Source organism: Schistocerca nitens, chromosome 1 (genome assembly GCF_023898315.1).
Source record: "Schistocerca nitens isolate TAMUIC-IGC-003100 chromosome 1, iqSchNite1.1, whole genome shotgun sequence".
NCBI classification, from domain to species: Eukaryota; Metazoa; Arthropoda; class Insecta; order Orthoptera; family Acrididae; genus Schistocerca; species Schistocerca nitens.
In genome coordinates this window covers 620477139-620503130 of record NC_064614.1, presented here as the reverse complement: position 1 = coordinate 620503130, position 25992 = coordinate 620477139, and the positions used below count along the sequence as shown (strand labels likewise).

Genomic DNA, 25992 nt, shown 5'->3' with positions numbered 1-25992 from the left:
GCTGAGCTCTCCAAATGTTTTAAGCGCCGCTCTGCTTGCATTTAATCGTACCATCAGTGATCCTTTAACATGGAAGATTGCCCCTCCCTAAGTACTGCCGCATTTTTTATGTATCAAGTAACACGATACAGCATGTCATGATCAAACCAACGAAAGGATCACTTTTCCGAAACCCCGTAATTCCCATCCATTGTGGCGCTTAGGTTTGAAATTTGGCTCAAAGATGGGTACAAACATCCTCTGTAAGGGTGCACAATCATGGCGCTTTGTGATGCCATCGTCGGGCGCGACGACGCCTGAAACAGCAAGGTGTCGACATTTGCGAAAATAAGGTCACAATACAGAAGTTTATGTGACGTGTTAGATGGATTCCTGACGTCTCATTGGCACAAAATTTCACAACAATTCTGCCAAATACTGCTGTGGACGTATCACACGATCAAAAGGTAGTCATTACACCTCTTAATCACATTTCACCCCTCTTTTCCATGCCTCAGCGATGGAGGTCATCAAGGCGACGCTCAGCCTTGAAATCACGCTGTTTTCTTATGAGTGGCCGAAGAAAACATTGCAGACACACTGACACTCAGAATCGGCACACAAGGCCGCTGGGGGTGGCATAAACGACGTCAGTGACACCACCCCTTTCCCTTGGGCGTTGGTTCCCACAAGTTTCGCGGTCAAAAACGACAGTCCGGAGAAAATGAGCATCACGAAGATGTTCTTCACAACTTTCGACACTGCTGGCACCCTCGCACGTTTCAACCTTTCTATACAGAGGTTGTGGGGCTGTATCCCCGCCGAACGATCGCACCCCTTTGGAGCGCAGCGCTACCGCAATTTTTACTCTCGTGTACAGGCTGGAACCACTAGGGACCGTTCAAATCCATTCGACGATAGTTGAACGTGATCCAAAGCAGCTATGGGTGCTTATGCTTTATGAGCGCTCCTATTTTGTATCGTCCTGTGGCGTGTTCACGTGAAGATGCGACACTGACACATGCATGAATAAAACAGCAGAAGGTCCCTCCAAGAACGCTCTTCCTCTTCCCAGTCCGGCAAAACCATCGGTGGCACCTATCACCTCCAACTGGGAATTTTAAAAATATACCTAACAGACAGAGACCATGACGACGTCCCAGACGCTTGCAGACCGCCAACCCCTTTGATACTCTCCGATTCCAGATGGCCTACTACAAGTGCAAGAGCAGCATTACGGTGGCGAAATAGCAGTGGCGTAGCTTGCCTGCAGGCGCCTGGTACTCACGTCACGCCAAGGGTTCTGTCTGTACAGGCACGTTTTAAAAATTCTCAACTGAGGGGTCTTAGAGGGCCCCCTGCCGTACTATCCACGCGTGTGTCAATCTCGCAACCCCCACCTGATCACAATACAGGAGGACATAAAATAGGAGTGCTGAAAGGCTTAGCTGCTTCAAATCACATTCAATTTTCGTCGCATGGCTTGTGGATCGCTGCGTTCCAAATGAGTGTGATAATGTTCGATGAGGTTACAGCCCCACAATCTCTTTAGAGAAGGGCTGAAACGCTCGGAGGTATCAGCAGTGTCGAATTTTGTGTAGAATTTCTTCCCACCGCTAACTGCACTGTCGACTGTCGTTTTTGACCAAGAAACGTTTTGGAATCAACGCCTCAGGGAACGTGGTGGCTTCACTGATGCCGTTCGCGCCGCCCGCTGCAGCCTTATGTGCCGATTCTGAGCGCTAGTGTGTCTATAATGTTTTCTTCGGTCGCTCATTAGAAAACCGTGTGATTTCAACGCCGAGCATCGCCGTTCTCACCTTCTTCGCTAGACGTCAAATGAAGTGGTGAAATGTGGTTAATAGGGGGTGTGACGACCTTCCGATCGTGTGACACGTTCACGGAGGTATTGGATACAATTATGGTGAAATTTTGTGCCGATGAGACATCAGTAAATCATCTAACACGTCACATAAATTTCTGTTCCGTGGCCTTATTTGCGCAAATGTCGACACCTTGCTGGTTGAGGCGTCGTCGCACCAGAGGATGACGTCACAGGGCGCCATGCTTTCTGCACCTTTTAGCCAAATTTCAAACTTAAGTGTCACAATGAATGGGAATTACGGGGTTTGGAAAAAGTGAAACTTTAATACTGTTGCGCAGTGCACATTTTGAATGTGCTGAAAGTGGTACGTACTACAGTAGAAACTAACGAAAAACTATTTATACTAGGCTGATAATATGGGAAGTAAAAGAAGAAATATGAATTTGTGGCATACTAACGACTGGACATTTGAACTGACCAAAAGCCAACTTCTTGCCTCTACTTGAGGTAGGCTGATTATTGATTAGGCCGACAAATGACAGGTAGGACTGACTAAGGTTGTGGCGAGGCAAGTTTACGACTTTATTTTTACTGCTGACCGTAATATGAATACTTGTGTCCTGTCACTTAAGAGGCAAAAAGGCCATTGATCGTAAGGTTGGCTTCAACACCACACGGATTCAGCAGAGATGATAATTATTCTATCTTGTAATTGCTAGCGTATCTGCTGGAAATGCGGAAATCAAGGATTTTTCTTAAGGTTGGTCCACCTAAAATTTCATAACACGAGTAACAGAGACTCTCCTGCGGGAAATTTGGTAATAGCATCACGAGGGAAACATCAGCGAGAACGAAAAGCACGCTATCCATGTTCGAGTCGCGGTCCAGCACAAATTTTCAACTGTCTGTACCTATTCGCACCATTGAGAGTTCAGTAGATATTAACGGCTTGCAGTGATAACATTTCGTATTAGTACATGTTAACTGTTTCATCCCCATCGCTCAAGTTATTTCAATTCAGTGCGTTTTATTCTTTCCGTAGCAGACCTGCTCGTATGGGTTAAGAAGCAAGAGACGTATGCCGAGGTGAGCGAGTGCCGGATCGAATCATCGTGAGGAACTAACGAAAGCTGGTCTGCTGCACCGGCCTGGCTGAGCATCGTTTTCAGGCGGCTTTCCTCGACCGTTCAGACATATGCTAGGCTTGTCCCCAATTTCCGCCTGCCTCAGAAAATACGATACACAAACAGTTAATGTACGATAAGAGGGAACAAAGTTGACACGACTCACAGACAGATGGCCCGCACGACTGCCTTCTCTTTGGTTAACTTGCGGCTGTGGCGACAAGAAGAGCATCCGGACGCAACGTTCAAATAAAAATTTTCTAAATCATAAAAACAGCGGACCTTGTAAGGCGGAATATGCGCTGTGAAAGGTAGAGACAATTCATTTAGTAACAACTTACTTTAATACAGCTTTTCCCATTACAGTTAATTAATTTTGGACAAGAACACGAGAAGCAGTCGTTCTGAGCCTTGTTTACTTTGGTGAATGGTACTGATGCGTAAATAGCACGTCTTTTTTCAGAAGAAATATACTGTATATATTTTCCACTTCTATGCAGGGACGCATATAACCTAAAAGTAATGAAAACTTCTGTAATTGAACGAGAAACTGCGATTAACATAGTTAATAGGACAGTGCTGGTAACATAAGTATTATTTAACGGTTTTGTCAACTCTGATGCATAAACATGTGCATCAATGGCTCGAAACTCTTCGCAGTTGAATTAGTGTCATGAAATCAATAACCCAAGAATTCTGTGACTGCTATCGATATCCACATATAACCTTCATAATAGCACAGAGATTGAAAACCAATAATAGCAAAGCTGCAATTGACTGAATTACACTGAGGTAAAGCACGCCATGGTATACCGATATGCACATATACAGACAGCGGAAGTACCGCGTACACAAGGCATAAAAGGGCAGTGCATTGGAGGAGCTGTCGTGTGTACTCAAGTGATCCATGTGAAAAGATGTCCGACGTGATTATCGTCGCACGACGGGCGTTAACAGACTTTGAATGCTGTATGTGAATTGGAGCCGGACGCATGGAACATTTCATTTTGGAACATTTCATTTCGGAAATCGTTAGGGAATTCAGTATTCCGAGATCTATAGTGTCAAAAGTGTGTCGGGAATATCACTTTTCAGGCATTATCTCTCGCCGCGGACAACACAGTGGCCGACGGCCTTCACTTAACGACTGAGAGCAACAGCGTTTACGTAGTGCTAACAGACAAGCAACACTGCGTGAAATAACTGCAGAAATCAATGTGACAGTCAACGATCGTATCTGTTTCGATAGTGCGACGAAATTTGGTGTTAATGGGCTGTGGCAGCAGACGAGCGAAGCGAGTGCCTTTGGTAACAGCACGATGCCGCCTGCAGCGCCTCTCCTGGGCTCGTGACTGTTGGTTGGACCCTAGACTGGAAAATTGTGGCCTGGTAAGATAATTCCTGATTTCAGTTGGTAAGAGCGGATGGTATGGTACGAGTGTGGCGCAGAGCGCGCGAAGCACGGACCCAGGTTGTCAACAAGGCACTATGAAAGCTATTGGTGGCTCCATAATGGACATGGAACGGGTTGGGTCTTCTGGTCCAAATGAACCGATCATTCACTGGAAATGGTTATGTTCGCCTACTTGGAGCCCATTTGTAACCATTCGTGGACACCATGTTCCCTCACAACGATTGAATTTTTATGGATGGCAATGCAGCGTGTGACCAGGCCGCAATTGTTCGCGATTAGTTTGAAGAACATTCTGGAACATCTGACCGCGGAGATTGTACGACACGAATTCCGTCAAATTTTTATGGAACGTAACAGAGAGATCAGCTTTTGCGCGAAATCCTGCACCAGCAACACTTCCGCAATTATGGACGGCTATGGGGGCAGCATTGTTCAATATTTCTGCAGGGGTCTTCCAACGACTTGTTGAGTCCGTGCCACGTCGAGTTGCAACACTACGCCGGGCAAAAGGAGGTCCGACGCGATATCAGGAGGTATCCCATGCTTTTGTGACATCAGTGTATAAGGAGCACTTTTAATGCGAAGTTTTCAGTATCTGTCTCGGGTTCTTCGGTCAAGCCAGCAGGCAGTTTGTCTTCAGTATCTCACAGTAACATTAGTAACTCATCAGTAGCAACGCTGCATTGCGCGCCAATTAATCAGGGCGGCGCTCGCTTGATAGAACACAGGAAATGAAATGTATGGGAGATAGGCAGTGGTGAGGGAACAGGATGAAGCGAAATGCCGTTACGGGAAGTCCATGGCCAGAAGGCATCGGTAAAAAAAAAGTGCGCGGGACAAAGGAGCGCAGAGCGTCGGTTTGGGAGTCGGCAGCGGGCGCTGTAGCGAGCGCAGAGGCCCAGGCCCGGCTCCGCCAATGGCGAGCCGCGACCTTGTCCGCGGCCGATGACAGTGAGGCAGGACCTGCGCTCACGTCACCGCAGGACCTCTGCGGGCAACACCTCGCCGCGCCGCTGCCAGGGCCGCGAGCCTCGGCCTCGCGCTGCGCTGAGCTGCGCCCTCCGTCTCCCGCCCAATTACCTACACTGGGATAATAATAGAAGCTGAAGAAATGTTTCAAAATTTGTGTCACGGCCGGGACTTGACCCGTGTATAAATTTCGATTCATTTCTTCAGCTTCTGTCATTATCGAAGATAAAAGGTGAGACTCGTATGTCTCAAGGAAATTTTATTTCCATCAGATCTACTTACACCGCGTTTGCGAAAGTATCCGCTGCTATTCCCCTTGCACAATAACATGGGCATGGGGCATCCGATGTTGGCGTGGATGCGGGCGGGAAATCCATCATGATGCAACACAGAGCCTGCGTCACATGAGACGTGCTAGTTATCGTGATTTGTGACTACGGCACTCTTCGGCGACAGCTGTCACCTGTACCTGGCTCTCAAAAAAATAGCTTGTTTACGAAAGTGAACGCATCTTAGCCGGCCGGCGTGGCCGAGCGGTTCTAGGCGCTTCAGTCTGGAACCGTGCGACCACTACGGTCGCAGGTTCGAATCCTGCCTCGGGCATGGATGTGTGTGATGTCCTTAAGTTAGTTAGGTTTAAGCAGTTCTAAGTTCTAGGAGACTGATGACCTCAGATGTCACGCCCCATAGTGCTCAGAGCCATTTGAACCATTTTTGAACGCATGTTAAATTCCTACGGTAACTGAAGAAAACTTCACAAGCCAAGATAGCTGAAAAACATTTTACTGTCATCATCTGATCTTATGCTTTTGAATCTTTACAACATATTATACGTCAGTGCTACAAGTTTCAAAAGTTTAAGTTCCGATGATGAAAGCATACGTCTGTCGAAACAGGTCTTTCTTTTTATTTTGGCATACGAAACTTTCTTCAGTTACCAAACATTGTCGATCACCGCCGGACAGATCATGTCAGGAATATATTGAATTCCTACGTTAGCGCTATTGGAACGCACATTTCCTCTCAAGTCCTTGTGCTAGTCGTGTTGCTCTGTCAGCAGGATACAGAAATAAAAGCCTCAATATCCATGAACATATTACAAGGCAAAGAGAGAAGTTCCATGTCCAGTTAGTAAGGACATTAGCTTATAAAACTCCACCATCCGGACAAACTCACTCCTGTAAGAGAGAGGACTTATATCTACATAACCTCGAATAATACACAAAATATTTGTATTTTAATAAGAAAGTCCCACAACCTTTTAGAAAATGAGAAGTTGGAAAAAAAAGTTTCTATACAGCGAGACGCGATCTCGCTACACTTGTTGATGGTTCAAATGGCTCTGAGCACTATGGGACTTAACATCTGAGGTCGTCAGTCCCCTAGAACTTAGAACTACTTAAACCTAACTAACCTAAGGACATCACACACATCAATGTCCGAGGCAGGATTCGAACGTGCGACCGTAGCCGTCGCGCGGTTCCAGACTGAAGCGCCTAGAACCGCTCGGCCACAATGGCCGGCACACTATGTTGACTAACTCCGCGTCTCTACCATCTACGCTACGGGAATTTCTGTAGCAGAGGACCCAATATTTCAGTTACGATTCCTGAAGGCTTTATCGATGTTAACTGACATTTAATTGTAACAAAGCGTACCAAGAAGAGCGCGTTTTTGATGAATCTTCAATGCGCCGTTACCTTACAACGGCGAAGTTTTCATAGCGCGTTACAACATGAAAATAACTACTGCTGATACGAAAAATTCTATAACTACCAGTATAACGTTTACTGTCATTTGACCACAACAAATCGTACCGATAATGACGGGTTCTCGAGAGATTCTCAATGTTCTGCTGCTCAGAAACTGCACATATTCATAGGGTGTAGGTTACAATATAAGACCAACGAAGTATACGCTTCTGCCGAAAACGATAAATACAAAACCTTTCGTAGAAAGTTGTCAAAATGTCAAAAATTAATTTTTTTTCCCGCGCGCCAGTGGTTATTCAGGGTGAAATAACAGTTAGTGACGACACAAAACTCATATAGCTTTACACCAATGCTAGCTAACTAGTCTGGGTGATGACGGCTTAAGCGGTTGTCATTTTACATCAGCAGGTACAAAGTTCACCTCAACGGTGTATCCACGTGCCAGACGGATCGAAACGTTTGACGTTCGATCGCCGATCAGTCCTAAGATTTATATCAATTACTTATGAATTCTTTCTCCTCTGCCAACGTTTGTTAACGTGAAATATGCCGAGTACCACCATGGTTTGGAGACGACATTAAACTGCAGGTCAAAGTGTAAGTGGCAGGGCGAAGGTTGATTCACACGGCAGCGGTACATGAAATCATTCGATAATGCATCCGAAATTGTTGAATTCAGATAGACCGGTTACGGAACAGGGCATCTACGTCAACGATTCTCAGGAAGAAAGTTTTGACACTGATGCTGCAGGAGGGAGGGAGGGGTGGTGGGAGGGAGAGGGGAGGGAGAGGGGAGTGAGAGAGAGAGAGAGAGAGAGAGAGAGAGAGAGAGAGAGACTCATCACTTGTTAACATCGGAAGTTAACGTATCACTGTCGCGCTTACTCATTTTATAGTTGTGGATTTTGCGCTTTTGTGTCTTTTTCGATTTTAATTTTAGTTACCTCTCTTTTCCTAACATTTCCCAAAGGTTCTGTAAGGAACCAAACATTTTTCCTATTAGTGTTCTTTCACAAAACGTGTCATCAAATATCTGAAGGAGAAAAATGATTTAGCTTTCACAATTCTTGGACAAAGAAAAAGCCTACACTGTGCAGAAATAGGCCAATACATTAATGATACAAATTTTATTAGGCGAACTACTTTAAACAGAGACAAAATCACTTTTAGTAAACGAAAAAAGTATTAGTTTTTGGAACCTAGGAAAGGGTAAGAAACTTAATGCGCAAGGTAAAAACATCCATGTAATTCCTTCTAAATGTTATTTGATGTTAATGTATGAATAGTTTTTCTCGAGCAAATAAATATACTATAATATTCCTTAAACTCATTTGCAACGTTCTCTCCAGGGTTAAGGAAGTGACGTTGTCTTGACGTTCCGTATAGCGTCCAACGTCTCCGTTTGCGGTGGCATTTGCCTTTCCGTCCGTTCCATGCCATTCCTTTGATGCTCTGTGTGAATCAACAGTAAATCGGTTCAAAACTTAAGCAAGGAAATATCACTTCCTATACGACGTTGGATTTGTAAAAGTTGGTTATTCCCTTTTTGCACAGAGGTCTTCAGTTTCAATGGAAAAGATACCATGTTGTAGCACGACAGAACTTATTACACACACAGTGAATATAAATTTAGCTTCTGATTTTATTTATTTATTCATCGTATGGCAACAACAGCAAACACTGACAAGTACATAAAGTTTAATTTTACATGTATATTTAGTTAAGTATTTACATATAATTTTGTTTTACATTTTGGCACAGATTGTATACACATTTTTAAACTGTGAAAATTACTAACTTAATATTACTGACTACTTTGATATAATTGCAAGTTAAAAAAAGGCAGATGCATTTAATCATAGTTCAATATCTAAAGATTCAAGCCAACTAACAGCAGAGGGAGTAGCATTAATAAAGTCACTATATGGTCCAGGATACTTCCTCTGAGGACTGTCTCTAACAATATATTGAACAGTTTGCTCTTGGGCCCCACAATGATGAAAATGTTCAATCAAACCTCGGTAAACTGGTGAAACTAGTACACTGCTGGTTCAACTACAGTACGTGGGAACAAAATATAACAGAGCGCTATTTCGGGCTATTACGTAAGGCAGCTAAACTACGCAACTCGCGGAGTGTTAAGATCCTAAAATAATGCACAAGACTTCAAGCCCAGGGTTTGCAAACAAGTCCGTTTTTATTCTGCCAATAAATTCTGCATAGAGCGGGGAATGACAGTAACCTCATTCGGTATTCAGTAGCAGTTCCATAATAGAATGGAAAGAAACTGTGATTATAGTGTGATGAGTTTAACATACTAATCCGTCTTTACCTTTTCTTAACAGTGGAAGTAAGTTAACCGCTCTCCAGCAATTGGCGGCAATCCTCTGAAACTGTAGCAGTAACTTAATACCACTGACATAAAAAACAGCGGCGTCAGTTACGATGATCCGGAGTGGGACTTGATTCGTTCATATATTTTTAGTCTGAAGTGGTACATTTGCGACACTGCACGCTTATGTTTCGTTTGTACGTCCATGTGATATCACTGCCCAAACAGAAGTAAAACGCTTGTTGTTTCTCTAACTTTCCAGTTCGAAAGTGCTTTGTGGTCTCCGACAGGGGTTGGCTACAGAGATAAAACTTAGCAGAGATCAATACTGAACTGGTGAGAACACTCGAAGGCGTATTTGCATAGAAAACCGTAACGTCGTTTGGCGGGTATGCCATATTGGCGAAGGGCATTGGGGGTTGTTAGAACAAAAAACGGCTCTGAGCACTATGGGACTTAACATCTGAGGTCATCAGTCCCCTAGACTTAGAACTACTTAAACCTAACTAACCTAAGGACATCACACACAGCCATACCCGAGGCAGGATTCGAACCTGCGACCGTAGCGGTCGCGCGGTTCCAGACTGAAGCTTCTAGAACCGCTCGGCCACTGCGGCCGGTGGTTGTTAGTACAATTTGTGCTTGCGACTTTCGATCTATTATTTCACTGAATTAGAAACTAATCCTCAACAACGTCACGTAGTATCAGTAAACAGTAATTTTATTTCTCCTGTTAAGCAGAACGATTTAGCAGCTTGCCCTGACCTGTCATGGTGCCTGTGACGTATTGCGTCACGTATTGGCTTCATGGAGTAGTCAGTAGTCACTCCAGTGAGCTAGTCTTGAGCTCACTGGAGCTGCCGCCTACTCGGTTGAAAAAGAAAAAACGTTTAGAAACGTTATTGAGGCGAGCCTAGACAGTGCTTTCAGTCATTTCCAGTGATGGTGATATCACAGGACGAAATGCTTACAGTTTTCGAAATGCGCAGTAACGAATAATTAGTTTCTGAAATGTGCGACCTAACTTTTATTCATTGCTACAATTTTTAATCGAGACGCAACAATTTCCTACAACAAAACACTGCAAAATATCGGCAACTTGCCAAATTTGCAAAATGTCCAGATTCTTACACCAGCTACGCCAAACGCAGTGCTAGGCACAAATGTTTCGAAGGTGGGTGTATAGCATTTGTAGGTGAGCTGAACAAAGCAAAATAAATCACTGGCGACCAGCAACGCACACACTTCAGCGTCGGAAATTGTTAATCTGCAACGCTTCCCCTCAAAAGAGGTAATAATAGCTCACAAATCATTCACATACGAGAAACAGTGGGTAGAAATACATTTCTGTGGCTGCGATGCTTCAGCGCGAATAATGCTGGAAACTGCGTTCCCAGATTTTCACGAGTACACATAATACCCCCCTTCCCAAAAAAGAGCTATGTTGGTCTGGATGCCGATGTGCCGAGACGAAGTCGCACTAGCAGCGCGGTGTGGTGCTGTACAGCCTAGCAAATCAGTCGCGACCACTAGGAACGAGCAGCGTACGTGGTTCGCTGGCGAGGGCTGCCAGCACGCTGGTCTGGGACCCTGCACAATTGCTGCTTATTCCGCGTTGCGCTACATGCGCACCAATAAACTTCTAATTGGGAGGGGCTAACAAAATCCCTGACTTTTACAGTCCAGCACCCAAGCAATGATTCTTTGCCACGTAGAGATTAGGCTTAAAAATGTATCGTAATAAAATCACAGTTATATATTCCGTCTAGTCGCTAGAACGCAAACCATATGTAGGAGAAACGGTGCAGGGGTGCAACTGCGAAGCAAGCTGCAACCGAGCGGCGATGAGATGTGAGTCGCCAGTCAATACAAGAACAAGTTTACATAATTTCATAACTGAAATCAGCTAGTATTACATCAGCTATAAGGGCATATGCACACGACATAAGAGAGCTTTTACACAGGTGTGCTGTCTAGCGTTGCGGAACATTCTTGCGTTGCCACGGCATCTGTTTCTCCCCCTCTTGTTCTCGTTTTGCTTTTATTTCGGGAAGAGTAAATGCGTAAACTGCAGTCTCTGGGACATTTACATAATATTTCGTAGGAAGAACGACCCAGGAGAAAGTCAAAGGCTCGCTGCCTAAAGCGATTGGGGAATATTTTGAAGGTAAAAATAATTTGAACGTCATACAGCATTTTTGTCTGCAAAATGTTGACACAAGCTCGAAAGACTATAAAATCATGACTGCATTCCGAGTGGCCCCATTACGCTATTCCTCAGAGTTGTCTCCGGCCAATATGACGACTTTTGTAAATGAGGCACACGTCATACGTTTATGTACATAGAGACGACTCAACAACAATGGGGGCAGTTTTCGTGTTGTTGCAGTCTGTAAGGCTTGCTGCAGATGCGTTATGCTATCATGAATGCGTTGCAACTAAGAGACGGCTTTCTCCAGAACTAGTTCTTATACTTTTCGTTGTCTGAGAGGAATTCCACAGCCGTGAAATTAATCTCTGGATACACTAAAGGTAATTTCTACCACATCCCGTAACATTACACCACTTTTACACATACCAAATTAAACGCTAGTACCGAACACAAACGACATTTGGACCTCTAATATTCCACCCATTTTGCAGTTACCACTTGCATACCTAAAGCGTCTATGACGGCCTTTTCATCTCTTCCTACAGTAATATCACCTACGTGTACTCTACGTTGTCAGAGATGTCACACTATTCCCACGGATATCTCGAATGAGTACTCGTTTTGACCACTGAGAGCCAATATGTCTACTGTACATCGCGGCAGTTACAAGGCAACTGGACTCTGGCGGAGGCTTCCTCTTTCGAATCATTTTTGTGGTAATGGAGGCCTTTCACTTTACGTGATCAGGATCTGCTGAAGTGTATTTTTTCCCACATAAAGCTGAAAATGTAGGAATTTAAGTTTTAAGCATTTGTATCCCATCCTGGACACAAGGACGCACGGTTATGTTACCGATTATTGGTGGTAATTACGAACGATTTTTTTCCTACTTTGCGACAAAATTAAATTGATCCACACTGCATAAAAAATAAGTTAGACCTAAATTATTTTTCTCCGAGATATAGTATAAAATCGGGGAGGTTTAATGGAATGTTGCAAATTCGTTAAAAATGTTGTCAAATGGGACAATCTGGCATAATCTCTGAAAAATTAATGATAAGATCTAGTTAAAATGACACGTTTACATGAACACCAAATATAACTGCAAAGAACAGATTAAATCAACGTTAATATCAGCCAGTACTGGCAAGACTAATCTTTTTTCGCCGTTTAAGAACTCGGAAGATAGACTTGTGTGCTCCTTTATGTCCACGGTAGACGGGAACTGCGACCGAGACACTATCTGGTACATATTGTGGAATGTAACATTTATACTGTTGTTATCAATCACTAGAAGGAATTACGACTGGAGAATTAGTGCCGGAAATATCAATCACTAGAAGGAATTACGACTGGAGAATTAGTGCCGGCACTCACGCCCTTTGGCCGCTTCAATTTTCCTACCAACACGTTTAGCCTACGTAATCCTGGAATTCAAAGACAATGGAGTTACTTTCTGTTACTTTGCGATAAAAGTTTCTTTTGTCTATGAGACCTGTAGCATGGCTCGAACTGAATCCTGCCAAAGTCGTATTTCTTTCAAACAGTTCGCATTTGGTTGTCTGATCTGATTTTGTTAGGAAGCAGCTCAAAACAGCGTCAATCTGTGTGTGTGTGTGTGTGTGTGTGTGTGTGTGTGTGTGGGAGGGGGGGGGAGGAGGGGGTGTTACACTGGAGGGAGGAGGTAAGGCTGGGTGGTGTCGGTATTGCCGTTTCTAAATAATCGATCCTCCAGAAACACAAGTAATGGCCGCCAGCTGTCAGCACTGCTCAGCGACTAGGTGCTGTAACCGTCGTCAGACGAAAGCTACTTCACAGTTTATTCTTTCTAAAGTAAAAGGAGACGACACAAGTATCAAAATGACACTCGCACTTACAAATTACCTTATTCCAAGATTTCAACCTAATTATTAACATAATCGAAATCTGGTCTTATGACATGATTCATACGCAACACGCTATCACCAGTGCGGGACATTTGATATTGCAAATTTCTTTTATGACTGCCAAACTTTTAAGAGATCAGGATGACACGGCGGCCGGTCAGTATCGTTGGGCCTTCACGGCCTGTTCGGGAGGAATTTTACTTTTTTTAAACTTTTAAGAGTTTATAAAAATAGTCATCTTACGTTGTAAAAGATGAAATGTCATGTGCAAAAATAAGCTTCGTCGAAATATTGCCGGTATTTTTGCCGTTACGGAAAATGCTCTTATTGAAAGTACCGAAAATAAAAGTTCATTTGTAAAAGGCAGTGTGCAGGAAATTAGGATTTAATATTACATCAACTACGAGGTGATAGCAGTCTGAACACGAATTCCGATAGGCCGAAAATGGGAAAGCAAATCAGATATAGCGAAGGACGATTCCGGCAATCGCCATAACAGATTCACGACAAGTGTAAATCGTTAACGTCGGACAGGGCTTTGGACCGCGCCCATCCCCAATGCGATCCAGTGTGGTCACCACAGCTTCACTTAGCTCGGTCCCCGAACATGAGTTTAGGTTCTTCACTACCCACCTCGCTTCAAATTGAGTCAAGCGGCTACCTTGCACCTACGCTAAGAATTTGGACTAACACATCATAACTACTGTAGTGTACGTCTACGTTCGTAGAAACAAATCGAAAACTGAAATACATCGTTGATTACAGGAAAACGAAGTCTAATTTCAAACGCAAATTAGGAAAAAAGCATGTTACGGCACTGAACTTATTTCCTGTTACTTTTCTATACTATTACACTGTTACCTGTTTTGTTTATTTGTTCGATGCGCCTGCTATTATCAAACAAAGTGTGACATGAGAAACAGGAATGTTCATGCAAGTGCAACAAGGAATTAAGACTTGTATCCGCACTTTGAAATGTGTCTGCGTTATGTTGAACAGTATTACTCAAATAAAGCAAAAAGAGAAACAAAATAATATGGATTGCAATGGAACAGTTAAATCTTCTAAGACCAAAGTTTTAGCGCTAAGTAAGAAATTTAAAATATCTGTCTCGTGAGTGTGGGAAATCTCGGGTTACTTCTCACACTGTTACCTCAGAAAAATCTGGATTACAGCCACGGGAACAAACGTATTGCTTCCACTGTCGCGTCGTAGTAATGCGCATCAGTAACATGATAATGCATACTATTTCGTTGCAACAGTGAAACGTGTAACCTCGGGGCCACGCCTCAACGGTGCTTACGTTGCGCAGGACATCAAACTCGCGCCCCACCGAAAATAATCGCTCCGCTTTTGCATGTCAGTCTAGTGAGTGGCTACAAACTTTATCCGTCTGTACCCGTCAAAAGGAACGCGGAGTCTATGTGTCTACGTTTCGAAAAAGTATCAAAAATGGCTAGTGATACGACAATTCCGGGAAAGGAATGGACGAGTCACACCCACACGTTATGGCCGCCATTTGTGTAGTTCCGACGCAAGGCATAGTTTCCCCTTACCAAAAGAATGTCGCAATACTCTTTGACAGTTCGCGACGTGCCGGCCCGTACGTCGCACTACTTGAGTATACTAGTAGGAAAACGTATTACGATACAGAACGGCAAAATTAACATCGAACAGTGAGGCACCGTCCGCCGGCCTTGCTAAAATGGCGAACGTCAACAGCTGGCACATCGCGCTCGTCATTGTCATACTCTAGAGCTGCCCGTTCCGGAAGAGACATATACGTGCACTCTATTGCGTAACAGCGAAGCTCTTCTGTGAAATCCTATTTGGCCGGCCCGGCAAGAAGCGTCGGGGTTTTATTTTTCGCGCGATGTGGCAGCGCCCGCCGGTGATCAATACCGGAAGGCGACGCCTCCGCACTTTACTAATCGCGTAGCTCTCGCAGGTGGAAGCTACGGAGGGGTGTTACACCTGCGGTGCCTTCGGCAATTAACTGCACAGTGAGGCACACCGCAGTAGCGCCACGCTACAGTTCGGGCCCGCAGCTCCCGCCTGTTGCTGTGGCAGCAAACGAGAGAAGCGTGCGCGCGCGCGCAGAGCGGCGCCGGCAACCTAGGGCAAGGAGAAAAGCGAGGGCGCGTGCCAGAGCAGCGAGCAGGGGGTGGGGCCAGCAGCAGAGCGGCGCTCGGCTCACCGTCATCCCGTGGCAGCCGCGGCGTGGTCCCCGCGCCGCAGCGCAGGGCGCCTCTGCCGGCGACGTCCGCAGCCGCGGGCTGCCGTCAGACAACTGCGCCGCAGCGCCGCGGCCGCCCGCCCGCCCGCTTGTTATTTTCACGGTGAAGGTCGCGCCAGGCGGGCAGCCGCGCAGCGCAGTTGCCATGTCTCGGTATCCCTTCTATCGCGAAACTGCTACGAACGCGGGCAACTACCACCTCCTCCGCTTCCTCCTGCCGGTGCTCCTGACCCGGGTCCCCTCCGCCCCGCGAAAATCGCCAGGCAGCGCACAGCGCATGCGTCGACGGTGTTCGACTCCAGCTCCTAGAGCGCCGCTGCCCGCCGAACTACTGCAGACGAGATGAGAATCGACAGCACGATCGATAGTATCGCAGGAGAGGATATCGATATGCTAGCCGAAATCGTCATCTAACGCAGTCTCTTCTTTTTCTTTCGGAAATGCTTTATAGCTCCCAAGCAAGTGACGACATGTTGGGGGAAGACCACACTGTCTCTTATTGAAGGAAAACCAGAGCGGCAGGTCTTTGGCAGCAACAGTTTCATGTTGACCACGGCAACAAGCTGAAGCCGACAAATACAGCAAATGAAATACTGAATGAGAAGTTTCAGCCAATACTACAAATTATTATAACCAGTCACAATTTACTATTATTTCCACCAGCTATCTCACACCGCTACTCCATCACTACGTGGATTTGTTAATAAAACTAGCTACTTCTGTAAAATATCTGGTATAAAATTAATTGTTGGTAAGGCGGGTACCAGGTTGAGATTCATTGGGAGAGTCCTTAGAAAATGTAGTCCATCAACAAAAGATGTGGCTTACAAAACACTCGTTCGACCTATACTTGAGAATTGCTCATCAGTGTGTGATCCGTACCAGGTCGGGTTGACGGAGGAGATAGAGAAGACCCAAAGAAGAGCGGCGCGTTTCGTCACAGGGTTATTTGGTAAGCGTGGTAGCGTTACGGATATGTTTAGCAAACTAAAGTGGCAGACTCTACAAGAGAGGCGCTCTGCATCGCGGTGTAGCTTGCTGTCCACGTTTCGAGAGGGTGCGTTTCTGGATGAGGTATCGAATATATTGCATCTCCCTACTTATACCTCCCGAGGAGATCATTAATGTAAAATTAGAGAGATTCGAGCGCGCACGGAGGCTTTCCGGCAGTCGTTCTTCCTGCGAACAATATGCAACTGGAACAAGAAAGGGAGGTAATGACAGTGGCACGTAAAGTGCCCTCCGCCACACACCGTTGGGTGGCTTGCGTAGTATAAATGTAGATGTAGGACTACGCAAAGATCTTAGTTTAGGGTATACAAAGTGAATGTGATGTAAACACGATAAGATACGTTCCATGCGACCAGTGACAGAAAAGCTACACATATAATAAAATACATCTCTGCCATACATAATTTATATAAATCACCGGATGACGGAGGTGAGCACTCGACACGTCTTTTCATTCAGTACTTTGATAATGTTGTTGATCTTTTAGCATTATCTGCTTAACGAGGGGACCCTGCCTACTCGTCATCACAGATTTCGTCCAAATTTATGGTACATGCACGGCTTAGGCAGAAATGAAACTGACGGATCTCCAGATGGCCTAGCATATAGAAAAAGTAGAATTTTGAATGCAGGTCGGGCGAGGGATGAGCCATTTATGTCAGCGCAGTTCTCAGGCGGGGTTGTTGGAGCGAAAAGTGTACAGAACAGTAATCCGAGGTAGTTTGGATAAATGGCAGCATCCCGACGTGTAACACGGAAAATGATATTATGACATGGGCCTACAACGTTCGAATAGTTTGCTCTGAAGATGGCCACACCGTGACCGAAATCGGACTGTAAAATAAAGGATTTCAATCTTGCTTCCATTTATCCAAAATATATTGACGGTCGTGGTGCACATGTTCCCAATTAAATTGGGCATCAAGTAATGCGAAGGTCGTACGTTCGAGACCCCTGAGGAAATCAATTTTTCTTTTCTTTTTGTTTACGTTCCTTACACTGCGAATAAAACAGAAATATTGCTCAATACATTGCATATATTAATATTTTCATAAGACTCGAAAAGGAAAGGCATAGGACAATGTATCACTGCAAATAAATTTTCAGGAAGGGATTGTAAGGTGCTGAGGAGAACTTCGTATATAAAATTACATATATTGGTTTGCGGTCGATGATTTACGCGTGCTGGGGTGACATTCGTAATAAAAACTGAGGAAGTAGTAATTTTCTCGGCATCTTACACATGTTATAAACGCTGCATTTTTACAATTACCTGGTTGTTTTAAACTGCCTTTAGAATAACACACTCGGTTTACATTCATTGAAGATTCATCCTCGTCGCACAGCCGGCCGCGGTGGTCTAGCGGTTCTGGCGCTGCAGTCCGGAACCGCGGGACTGCTACGGTCGCAGGTTCGAATCCTGCCTCGGGCATGGGTGTGTGTGATGTCCTTAGGTTAGTTAGGTTTAAGTAGTTCTAAGTTCTAGGGAACTTATGACCACAGATGTTGAGTCCCATAGTGCTCAGAGCCATTTGAACCATTTGAACCATCCTCGTCGCACAGTTTTGCAGCAAACAACACCAAATATTGGGGCAGATAGTTTATGATATAGAATCGAATGTATTCTGATGCACTCTTCTCGGGCAGTGATTTCTTTTTTTCTCTGGACAAAATAAAATCAGTTTTGAATATTTTCGATTAAATTCTTTACAAGACATCACGAGTACTCCACGATGGCAAACCTTTTTCATCTCGAAAAATCTCGTCGTATAATAGTGAATCTGTTTGTTAATTACCAAGGGAAATTTTTTCCTCTGCACATAGGGCTTAATCGCATCAGTCTAAAGTCTTTTGTTGTATACGTCTGTTTTAAGTTTCCTAGATTTTGCTGGGATACTGACGATATTCCCGTATTTTGTCGTGTACTCATCCACCGCTGTTTGAATCTTCGGTCCAAAAGAGTCAGTCCTCTCTTGTAGGCATACCTGCACCGTTGGCAATAATTTTATAGAAAGAGTTAAAGTATACTGCGTTGTGCACGAGTGGTTTACTCTGTATATATACCGTCATTTCACGAGAACTACTTTTACCCCTCCGTGGTCCAGGGTTCGGTTTTAAGTCGACTGGTACTGCCAAACTAGGAAGAGAACACGCAAACGTAAATATTTTATTACACGTGACATTCAAAAAATAAAATACAAAAGAAATATTGGTTTCCCCACAGGGACTTGAATCTACGACATTCGGATTACCTTTCTGTACTCTTTCCACTGCCTGAAAACTGTGTCCACATAAATGGCTCATCCCTCGCCCGGTCCGGGTCCAAAATGCTACTTTTTCTAAACGCTAGGCTATTTGGATCTCCCCGTCACTTCCATTTCCTACCAAGCCCTGCATATACTATCAAGCTGGTCGAAATATGTGACGATAAGTAGGCGTGGTCCCATAGTAAATAAAATATCCAACTTTAAAAATCCTGTGATTATCATTTTTATTTTTCGAATGAACCACGTACATTTCTTTCCCGAGTGGAACGACCACGAAATTTAGAATACGCAGTATATTCACGCATCACCACTTCAAAGACTTTATAATTAATTGCAAAACCACAACTGTTGTTTTAAAACTATGATTATCTTCACCTAACAGGATAATGAGTTTAAAACATGTAATACATTACATAAAATAGATAATCACAAGTGTTAATACAAACAACAAGAAGCGTGGTGGTATAACAGTAACATAAACTGACATAACCAGAGTTCATAGTTGTTATTTCGTACTGTTTCCGTCGTGTTCGAGGTCCGTACGTTAAGGATAATACTCCACATTGTATTTATGTGGCTATTCCAGCCGTCGTCTTGTCAGTTCAACCTAAGAGGAATGGGAGATTCGTGCCGCCATGTGTGTGCATTAAGGGCACCCTTCATACCGTGTATCTTCGAGTTTTAACTGATCGCCTTAGCTTTCAACTATTAGTATCTGGTTGTCAGAAAATAAAAATGTTAACAGTCTTTTTACATCAAATGGATTTGTTTCTTTTCATTTCTGATCCTCCGAAACCGAATGAAAGCATAAATAGTGTATTTCAGAGAGAAGACCTTAGCAGCACAGTACTGCTTAAGCTTCTTGTCAGACGCAAGTTCTTCCACATCGAAGAAATAAATTCATGATAGCCCACATGATACATTGGCATTTGCCAAAGCTGACGATCATAAGCTAATGCCGATAATCGAATGCGACACGTCATTTCTAACTGCAGAATCCTTCCGGAGATTATGTGAAAAACAAACAGCAGTATGCGTCGTATTTACCAGTGTTTCCCCTCAGACTTAACAGCACAGAGATTACACTTTCACGAGATATTCAGCTATCAAGATTACTTCCCCATTTCCTAAGACGAAACTTAAATAAAAAATAAAAAAACTTTAAATGCAACAGTCTTTTCGAACACTGCATCATAAAAAGAGATTCTTCGTACGTCATTTGTACTCCTAGTAGAATTTAAGAACAGATCCGCTACTCATAGGCCTGCATTGACTTCGTCAAATAAAAAAGCACTGATACCAAATTTGAAACAGATGTTGATATTTGACGATTTCTGAAATTTGAGAACTACCAACACGACCTTTTTTCTCTCTGATAACCAAGAAGTGATAAACTGGGGATACACCTTCGGCGGCGTCCTCGCTCTCGGGGTATCGTGGCCACCTCGAGAAGCCGAGATCACCAGTTCGAGTCTCTTCTCGCACAGCGATGTGGGTTTCATTTGTATCGCTTTGTTTTGTCCAAGTCACTCTACACGGTCTCTGTGTTACAACTGATGGTAACAATTAAAAATGAGCACCCCACAAGACACACACACACACACACACACACACACACACACACACACACACACACACACAAAAGAGAGAGAGAGAGAGAGAGAGAGAGAGAGAAAATGGTAAATTCATGGATATCACGAGGATAAATTTTTTTAAATTTAGAATGGCAGGAGACCCTGCGTTGCCTATGAGCAGAGTTTAAGCATCTTTCCAACAACAGTATTCTACTACTTGTATGGTTGTCGCAAATCTCCTGGTCCATTCACTGAATTGGGAAAATGATACTGAACAATATTTACTCTACTGCGGAATACATACGTGTAGCAACAGGGTTGGACTGTTTGGGAAAGGAGACCAGACAGCGAGGTCATCGGTCTCATCGCATTAGGGAAGGGCGGGGACGGAAGTCAGCCGTGCCCTTTCAAAGGAACCATCCCGGCATTTGCCTGGAGCGATTTAGGGAAATCACGGAAAACCTAAATCAGGATGGCCGGACGCGGGATTGAACCGTCGCCCTCCCGAATGCGAGTCCAGAGTGTAGCTATAGCTGGTGCAATTGTGTAAGACGGTAGCAAGCTGTTTTCAAATCTCAGAAAATGATCCAGACTGTTGCACAAGGAGGCAAAACCGTACAAGCAACCGACTTGAGCGTTTACTGACTAAATACTCATAGGGCAACAAATTTGGGCCAGAGAACGAGGCGAAGACTGCTACTTCATTCATGAATGTACGCCCTTACCACGATTTCCTTTTTGCTACCACACGTTTCCTTGTAAGGAAGTAACATGTCAGCGTTGTGAGTCACAGATTTCGCTGCTTTGATCAAATAAGCAAGTATGAAAGCTTATCACCACCATGACGCTGGGTAATAGCGTGGCAGTTTTACAGCAGGTAAAATAATCCTGTGAAATAATAGCAAATGAAAGCTACTAACGTCGCGTGTGGGGTGTACGTGGCAGCACTAAACACGCTGAAGCTATTGACGTATTCGTATTTTCATGTTACGGACTAAAAATTGAGGGAATGGAAGCACCTTACCTTACCAATTAACGATATTCGTTGTCCAGATCAACTTGCGGAGCAGTAATCTATTTTTGACTTATTTAGAAAGTTTTCACATTGTAAAAAAGGCACTAGACCTAGCTGACGCGCTTTTTTGGCAAAGGGTCGTAAAATAAAATGATCCCCCGAATAGAAACGATACAGGATTGATGTTTAAAAAAAATGTAAACTTGTTCTACGAGTGTGTATTGTAATACTCAATAATTCTGCACTTGTTCATTTCTGCCACATGTTGCACAACATGAAATCAACAACTAACCTTATTTTATAGCGCAAATATGTCTGTGCTAGTGAATGATCATTTTCGCCACTGACTTGAAATGCTGTTTCCTGGACAGAGTGTGAATTGTTCTACCAGGTGCATAACGGAACGGAGACAATTTGTCGCTTATTGAACCTTTTGCCTCAGAGTTTGCGTAACTGTCATTTTTTACATAAGAACCGATTCGCGAAAACACATTAGAATGTTGAAAATAGACGGAACTAGGTCACAAGGCTAAAATTTCTCTCTGAGGTTATTACTCGACTGGTGTGCGCACATTTCTGCTAGCCGATACTTAGAACACCTTGACAAGACCTGACGTCCTTCCACAGGCAGGGCTGATAAGAACTTGCAATCGGTTCGTGAATTTTCGCATTGCCATAGTAGGTTATTAACGGACTCCTAAGGACATCATTAGAGATAAGAACGGGACAGTAATCCCGCCGCGTCCTTTGCAGAGCATCCATCCAGACACCTCGCTCGGTGTGATCTCTCAACTGGAAATTAATTTTCTGAATACGGTCTAGCCAATGCGACGAAATGATTGATTTTAAGCTCTACATGTTTCTGTCTTGGCTGGTGCTGGCGTATTTTTGCTACAGTTTTTCAATGCCACAAAATTTTTTGAAATGGCGTTAGTTTCAATATGCACAAATACACTATTAGGTTCCTTACTACACTTCTAGCCACTTCATAACATGTGGAACATGAAACAAGACAACTGGACTGTGCATCAACTGGAGTTCAGCATAATAAAAGTCCAGTGTTTTACAACTGCACCACTTCGCCGGCGCCGTGAGACACTTTTTGAAAATTTATGGGCAGAAGCTATGTATTAAGAGAAACAACAACATTATGCACCAGAATCCATGCACCGTCTCACACGACCCCGACTAAGGCCACATTTGATTGGATGTTTTTGTGCTGTTTACAGATTTTCCCAGTCTATCACGTGACGAGCTTGTTACATAAGACAGTTTGTCTCGACAATGTGATATGCAAAATTCATATCAACTACGAGTTTCATTGGAGTCCCAAAACGCATCATCCCTGTGTTCGCAATGCACAATTCCTTTTCAAAGAATCCATCGCGGCAGCTGTATTCAGTAATTTGGGGAAACCAAGAAAAGATAAATATGGATGGACTGTTTTCAGCAGTGGACACACACTCGTATCATGATCAAAAATTTCGCTAAACTTAACAGACTATTCCTGGTCTGCGGTATGCATCTGGTAGGACGTCTCCATTCTTGCCCAAACTCCTTTAATTATTACGGCTACGTTAGTGTAGAAGGCAGAACTCGATAATTATACGTTATTTTCGTGAAAACCTTTTTGCTGAGCGATGCAGCCCAGCAGTAGGACACTGGACTTGTATTTGGAAGGATAGTGAGACAAATTCCATTCCGATTTAGGTTTTTTAAGGTTTAAGGTCGTCTTATGTAAACAGTTCTTTTGAAAAAAGAAACGGCGGATTTCCTTCACCAAACCGAGACTATGCTCAATCTCAAACTTCGCCGTCGACGAAACGTTACACTTGATTTTCCTTCCTTTTTGATAACGTTTTTTACTAGCTAGTTGTAGCGCTGCGTTTCTTAAACTATGCAATTTAAAATTGGAACGATCAGGGAAGTCAGTGACGAGTGACGTAAAGCGCATCTGAGATGCTAAACTAACGGAGCAGGGGCAGTAGCAACGCGAGATGAAATACTGATGGCAGAAGGGGGCCAAACGGGCAAAAAGACAAGACTTAGTAGATAACACCAACAAAAGGAAAACAAGTGCAATTGAATGTAGCCGAATTGAATTGGACGATGTTGAGGGAATTAGGTTAGAATTCGTGTCACTAAAAGTAGTAGGTGACTTTTGCTACTTGAACAACAAAATAAGTGACTATGGCCGAACTAGAGAGGATATAAAATGTAGACTGCTAATGGCAAGAAAAGCGTTTCTGGACAAAAGAAATTTGTTAACATCGAATATAGATTTAAGTATTATTATTTTCTGAAAGTATTTCTACGGAGTGTAGCTGTGTATGGAAGTGAAACATGAACGATAAATAGTTTAGACAAGAAGAGAACAGAAGCTTTTGAAATGTGGTGCTGCAGAAGCGAACGGGGGAGAAAAGAAATTTGTTCAATAGCTTGACTAAAACAAGGAATCGGTTGATAGCGCACATTCTGAGACATCAAGGGATCACCAGTTTAGCAATTTTAGGGAAATGGAAAATGGGAAATGAAAAATGAGAAAATTTAAAAAGGGAAATGGATAGGTTAAAGTTGGATATAGTGGGAATTAGTGAAGTTCGGTGGCAGGTGGAACACGACTTTTGGTCAGGTGATTACATGGTTATAAATACAAAATCAAATAGATGTAACGCAGGAGTAGGTTTAATAATGAATAAAAAAATAGGAGTGCGGGTTAGCTACTACAAACAGCACAGTGAACGCATTATTGTGGCCAAGATAGACACAAAGCCCATGCCTACTACAGTAGTACAAGTTTATATGCCAACTAGCTCTGCAGATGATGAAGAAATTGATGAAATTTATGACGAGATAAAAGAAATTATTCAGGTAGTGAAGGGAGACGAAAATTTAATAGTCATGGGTGACTGGAATTCGTCAGTAGGAAAAGGGAGAGAAGGAAACATAGTAGGTGAATATGGATTGGGGGGAAGAAATGAAAGAGGAAGCCGCCTTGTAGAATTTTGCACAGAGCATAACTTAATCATAGCTAACACTTGGTTCAAGAATCATAAAAGAAGGTTGTATACCTGGAAGAATCCTGGAGATACTAAACGGTATCAGATAGATTATATAATGGCAAGACAGATATTTAGGAACCAGGTTTTAAATTGTAAGACATTTCCAGGGGCAGATGTGGATTCTGACCACAATCTATTGGTTATGAACTGCAGATTGAAACTGAAGAAACTGCAAAAAGGTGGGAATTTAAGGAGATGGGACCTGAATAAACTGAAAGAACCAGAGGTTGTAGAGTGTTTCAGGGAGAGCATAAGGGAACATTTGACAGGAATGGGGGAAAGAAATACAGTAGAAGAAGAATGGGTAGCTCTGAGGGATGAAGTAGTGAAGGCAGCAGAGGATCAAGTAGGTAAAAAGACGAGGGCTAATAGAAATCCTTGGGTAACAGAAGAAATATTGAATTTAATTGATGAAAGGAGAACATATAAAAATGAAGCAGGCAAAAGGGAATACAAACGTCTCAAAAATGAGATCGACAGGAAGTGCAAAATGGCTAAGCAGGGATGGCTAGAGGACAAATGTAAGGATGTAGAGGCTTGTCTCACTAGGGGTAAGATAGATACTGCCTACAGGAAAATTAAAGAGACCTTTGGAGAGAAGAGAACCACTTGTATGAATATCAAGAGCTCAGATGGCAACCCAGTTCTAAGCAAAGAAGGGAAGGCAGAAAGGTGGAAGGAGTATATAGAGGGGTTTATACAAGGGCGATGTACTTGAGGACATTATTATGGAAATGGAAGAGGATGCAGATGAAGATGAAATGGGAGGTAAGATACTGCGTGAAGAGTTTGACAGAGCACTGAAAGACCTGAGTCGAAACAAGGCCCCGGGAGTAGACAACATTCCATTAGAACTACTGATGGCCTTGGGAGAGCCAATCATGACAAAACTGTACCATCTGGTGAGCAAGATGTATGAGACAGGCGAATACCCACAGACTTCAAGAAGAATATAATAATTCCAATCCCAAAGAAAGCAGGTGTTGACAGATGTGAAAATTACCGAACTATCAGTTTAATAAGTCACAGCTCAAAATACTAACGCGAATTCTTTACAGACGAATGGAAAAACTGGTAGATGCCGACCTCGGGGAAGATCAGTTTGGATTCCGTAGAAATATGGGAACACGTGAGGCAATACTGACCCTATGACTTATCTTAGAAAATAGATTAAGTAAAGGCAAACCTATATTTCTAGCATTTGTAGACTTAGAGAAAGCTTTTGACAACGTTAACTGAAACACTCTCTTTCAAATTCTGAAGGTGGCATGGGTAAAATACAAGCAGCGAAAGGCTATTTCCAATTTGTACAGAAACCAGATGGCAGTTATAAGAGTCGAGGGGCATGAAAGGGAAGCAGTGGTTGGGAAAGGAGTGAGACAGGGTTGTAGCCTCTCCCCGATGTTATTCAATCTGTATATTGAGCAAGCAGTA

General features: G+C 43.5%; 1 protein-coding gene across 2 annotated transcripts in view; it reads right to left on the bottom strand.

Moving 5' to 3' along the window:
- The window catches only part of LOC126257400 (DNA-directed RNA polymerases I, II, and III subunit RPABC3), a 509897-nt gene that overhangs the window by 359116 nt on the left and 124789 nt on the right, over positions 1-25992 (bottom strand). Inside the window, exon 1 of one of the 2 annotated variants that reach the window (XM_049955561.1) lies at positions 15591-15702. The exons of the other annotated variant lie outside the window; for it this stretch is intronic. The gene's annotated coding sequence lies outside the window, so the exon portion shown is untranslated. Of the gene's footprint in view, positions 1-15590; positions 15703-25992 lie in introns of those variants that run through there. 2 annotated transcript variants of the gene reach the window in all.